Source organism: Calonectris borealis, unplaced genomic scaffold (genome assembly GCF_964195595.1).
Source record: "Calonectris borealis unplaced genomic scaffold, bCalBor7.hap1.2 HAP1_SCAFFOLD_136, whole genome shotgun sequence".
Lineage (NCBI taxonomy): Eukaryota > Metazoa > Chordata > Aves > Procellariiformes > Procellariidae > Calonectris > Calonectris borealis.
This window is the reverse complement of record NW_027441523.1, coordinates 12,501-17,500: the sequence shown is the minus strand read 5'-3', so window position 1 is coordinate 17,500 and position 5,000 is coordinate 12,501.

The window sequence follows — 5,000 nt, the reverse complement described above, 5'->3', positions numbered from 1 at the left end:
CACATTTTCATTTAATTTACAACTAACTCTTGCACGTACTCTTGCCAAATTTATCTATTACAGCCGTCTTTATTAAAGAATTAACAGTAATTACTAACAGGTACTCATCGGCCCCACCTTCCCTCTCTCTCCCTTTCCCGTCCGTCACCTCTTGGCGTGCCCGAAAGAGAGGAATGCAGATTTGGTAAAGAAATCCGATCCTTCGTTATTGATGTGTCCATAGCCATGTTTATGTTTTGGGATCTCTTCAATGAACCCAATGGTTTATTTCATTGGTTCGATAAATTAAGTCTTCCTTAATTTTTAACGTCGATTCATTTCCTTCATTTCCGCACGAAGGAATTCATTCATCGTCGTCGAATACCTCGGTCCTAAGCGAGGGATAGAAACGTCGGTCACCGAATCGCTAGTCACTTGACCTTGACCTTAATTTACCCGGGGTCAGTTCTTGGTGCGCAGGGGATTGAGGAGTATTTGTACACGCGTCTTAACAAAGCAGGTCGAGCGTTATCGAGATTCTCCAATCGGCCCCGTTTTATTTTTCCGGGGGTATCGTCCACCTAGCCGTGCTAAAAGAAAATTAATTTTACCAGAATTTGATTGATTTCTTTTTCCCTACGGAAACCGATACGGACAATAACTCTTGTGTGACGCAGTGCTCGCTCTCCTGCATTAAAAGCCCTTTAAATCCCAGAAACGGGCGGGGGGTGGGGGAATTACGCCCACACGCACGCACACGCACGCATGCCCCCACTCCCCATCGCCCACCGCGGGCAGGAAGACGGGGACAGGGTGGCCCTTGTATCAGACCCGCTTAAATCTCGAATCACCCCCCCGGTTCCCCACCTCCCCACACACCCCCCGGACGGGAGACGGCGGCAGCCCGGTCCAGCCGGACCCGGAGCACGGAGGGGCCGTCAGGTCTACCCGGCTCCGGGGCCGGCGGCGGCCGTCAGGTCTACCCGGCTCCGGGGCCGCCGGCGGCCGTCAGGTCTACCCGGCTCCGGGGCCGCCGGCGGCCGTCAGGTCTACCCGGCTCCGGGGCCGCCGGCGGCCGTCAGGTCTACCCGGCTCCGGGGCCGCCGGCGGCCGTCAGGTCTACCCGGCTCCGGGGCCGCCGGCGGCCGTCAGGTCTACCCGGCTCCGGGGCCGCCGGCGGCCGTCAGCTCTACCCGGCTCCGGGGCCGGCGGCGGCCGTCAGGTCTACGCGGCTCCGGGGCCGCCGGCGGCCGTCAGGTCTACCCGGCTCCGGGGCCGGCGGCGGCCGTCAGGTCTACCCGGCTCCGGGGCCGCCGGCGGCCGTCAGGTCTACCCGGCTCCGGGGCCGGCGGCGGCCGTCAGGTCTACCCGGCTCCGGGGCCGCCGGCGGCCGTCAGGTCTACCCGGCTCCGGGGCCGCCGGCGGCCGTCAGGTCTACCCGGCTCCGGGGCCGCCGGCGGCCGTCAGGTCTACCCGGCTCCGGGGCCGCCGGCGGCCGTCAGCTCTACCCGGCTCCGGGGCCGGCGGCGGCCGTCAGCTCTACCCGGCTCCGGGGCCGCCGGCGGCCGTCAGCTCTACCCGGCTCCGGGGCCGGCGGCGGCCGTCAGGTCTACCCGGCTCCGGGGCCGGCGGCGGCCGTCAGGTCTACCCGGCTCCGGGGCCGCCGGCGGCCGTCAGGTCTACCCGGCTCCGGGGCCGCCGGCGGCCGTCAGGTCTACCCGGCTCCGGGGCCGCCGGCGGCCGTCAGGTCTACCCGGCTCCGGGGCCGCCGGCGGCCGTCAGGTCTACCCGGCTCCGGGGCCGCCGGCGGCCGTCAGGTCTACCCGGCTCCGGGGCCGCCGGCGGCCGTCAGGTCTACCCGGCTCCGGGGCCGCCGGCGGCCGTCAGGTCTACCCGGCTCCGGGGCCGCCGGCGGCCGTCAGGTCTACCCGGCTCCGGGGCCGCCGGCGGCCGTCAGGTCTACCCGGCTCCGGGGCCGCCGGCGGCCGTCAGCTCTACCCGGCTCCGGGGCCGGCGGCGGCCGTCAGGTCTACGCGGCTCCGGGGCCGCCGGCGGCCGTCAGGTCTACCCGGCTCCGGGGCCGGCGGCGGCCGTCAGGTCTACCCGGCTCCGGGGCCGGCGGCGGCCGTCAGGTCTACCCGGCTCCGGGGCCGGCGGCGGCCGTCAGGTCTACCCGGCTCCGGGGCCGGCGGCGGCCGTCAGGTCTACCCGGCTCCGGGGCCGCCGGCGGCCGTCAGGTCTACCCGGCTCCGGGGCCGCCGGCGGCCGTCAGGTCTACCCGGCTCCGGGGCCGGCGGCGGCCGTCAGGTCTACCCGGCTCCGGGGCCGGTGGCGGCCGTCAGGTCTACCCGGCTCCGGGGCCGGCGGCGGCCGTCAGGTCTACCCGGCTCCGGGGCCGCCGGCGGCCGTCAGGTCTACCCGGCTCCGGGGCCGCCGGCGGCCGTCAGCTCTACCCGGCTCCGGGGCCGCCGGCGGCCGTCAGCTCTACCCGGCTCCGGGGCCGCCGGCGGCCGTCAGGTCTACCCGGCTCCGGGGCCGCCGGCGGCCGTCAGGTCTACCCGGCTCCGGGGCCGCCGGCGGCCGTCAGGTCTACCCGGCTCCGGGGCCGCCGGCGGCCGTCAGCTCTACCCGGCTCCGGGGCCGGCGGCGGCCGTCAGCTCTACCCGGCTCCGGGGCCGCCGGCGGCCGTCAGGTCTACCCGGCTCCGGGGCCGCCGGCGGCCGTCAGGTCTACCCGGCTCCGGGCTCGGCGGCGGCCGTCAGGTCTACCCCTTTTCGGAGCCCGTGGGGCCGCCTGCGGTACCCGGCGACCGCGGGTTGTTGGTTGCGTAGCGTCCGGCGATAAGGGCGGCCAAGTCTACCCGGCTCCGGCGGGACTTGGTCGCCTTGCCGGGGCCGAGGGGTAGACGTGTTGTCCCCGCTGCTTCGTCGGAGCTGCCGAAGGGGTCGCTGTTTTTCGCTGCCTCCAGTTACGTCATCGTAAAAGTCGGCGTGGTTGGCGCGCCTCCCCGGTGCGCAGAGGCGCCGCTCTTGGAGCTTGCCGGCGGCGGGGACGTGCCGGTCCGTACTATAGGAGCGAGCCGTGACTCGTCTCCAGAGCAGCGCTCGTCAGCGGCTGCAAGGCCCGCGGTTCTGCCAGCAAAGTGGGGTGCTCGGCGGCCGTCGTGGCGGTTCCCTCGGTGGTCCGGCCCAGCTTCCAGTCTCTTCGGTCCGGCCATCTCCCAGCGCTTGCCCGACAAGCCAGCCCAGCGTGTCCGAGGGGTCGGGAGCTGCGGAGAGCCGGAGCCGGCGGCCGGCTCCGGCGGCCGTTGCCGACCGGCACGAGGCATAAGGCCGGATCCCGCAGGGCAGGGCAAAGACTCGAACGCACCCAGCCGGGGCCCAGTGATGGTGAAGGTCACTGCCGGAGGCAGACGGCCGGGGGGCGTCGAGCCTGCCGCGGCTTACTCCCGGCTCCAGAGGGCCCGGTTGGTGGGACGACCGAGGTTGGCGGCACCTCGTCCCTTTGTGCCAGCCTTAAGCTGGAGCCCGCGAAGCGGGCGGAGAGAGCGGCGGCCGGCTCCCGGCCAGCCGAACGCAGACGGCCGGGGGGTGCCGAGCCTGCCGCGGCTTCCCCCCCCGGCCCCCCGAGGGCCCAACTGACGGCGCAGGCGGGGCGGCGGCGTCCCGTTTTCACCGGTGCGAGCCCTCCGCGGGCAGCTGGTGGTGTCAGGCGGGCCCGGTGACGGGACTGCGGCGTGCAGGCGAGGCGGCGGCGCCTCGTCCTCGTTTCCCCCGGGAGAAGCGGTTCCCCGCGGGGCAGGGCAAAGACCGGCGGCCGGTGGCGGTCGCCGGCACTCGAACGCTGGAAGGCCGGGGGAGCCGAGCCTCCCTCGGCCCCGGGGGGCCCGATGATGGCAAAGGCGGGTGCTGGCACCGTTCCGGGGCAGAGGTGCCCGCGAGTGCCCAGCCCACCAGGGCTGCCGCCGGCTGCCGAGGGCCGTGTGATGGAGACGGGCAAGGTGGCGGCGCCTTGTCCTTTTTCTCCGGCCTTAAGCTGGAGCCCGCGAAGCGGGCAGAAACACCGGCAGCCGAATGCAGACAGCCGGGGGGTCTCGAGTCGGCCGCGGCTTGCCCCGGCCCCCGAGGGCCCGGTGATGGTGCAGGCGGGGCGGCGGCGCCTCGTCCTCTTTTTTGCTGGCGCGAGTCCTGGTAGCAGGAGGGCTCGCTGGGAAGGTCTGCACTCGTACGGGCGAGGTGGCGGCGCCTCGCCCTTCCAAACTTCTCCAGCCCTAAGCTGGAGCCCGCGCAAGCGGGAAGAAAAGGGCGGCCGGTCCCTGCGGCCGGCAGCCGAAGGCAAGTGGCCGCGGGCGTCGAGCCTTGAGCGGCTTTTCCCGGCCCCCGTTACCCGGGGATGGCACGGGTGAGGCGCGGTGCCTCTTAGTCTTCTTCGGCCTTCTCCTCCCCCGGGGTAAGCGGTTCCCCGGGGCGCAGGGCAAAGACCGGTACCGGTGGCCGGCACTCGAACGCTGGAAGACCGGGGGAGTCGAGCCTGCCGCGGCTTTCCCTCGGTCCCGTCGACCTCGCTCAAGGGAATCGATGCGCGGAGCGGGTGGCCGGCGGCACCTCCCGCTCCCCCCCTTCAGTCGACCCAGACCCGCAGGCAGCGCCTGCAGAGGTGTTCCTGGGCGCGTCGGAGACGCTTCACGGCGGGCCGGCTCTGCCGGTGACCAGGCCGCCGTTGCGGCTCTCCGGAGACGCTGCCCCCTCGCTCGCACGCAGAGCCCCGCGTTCCGCCGCCCGCCCCGCCCGGGGCGGCGGCGAGCGCGCGCGGCCGTCGCTGTCCCAGGACCGTGGCCGTGGGGCCCGCGCTTCCTCTCCCGATCGAGGTGGCACCCAGGGCGCGTCGGAGACGCTTCACGGCGGGCCGGCTCTGCCGGTGACCAGGCCGCCGTTGCGGCTCTCCGCAGACGCTGCCCTCTCGCTCGCACGCAGAGCCCCGCGTTCTGCCGCCCGCCCCGCCCGGGGCGGCGGCGAGCGCGC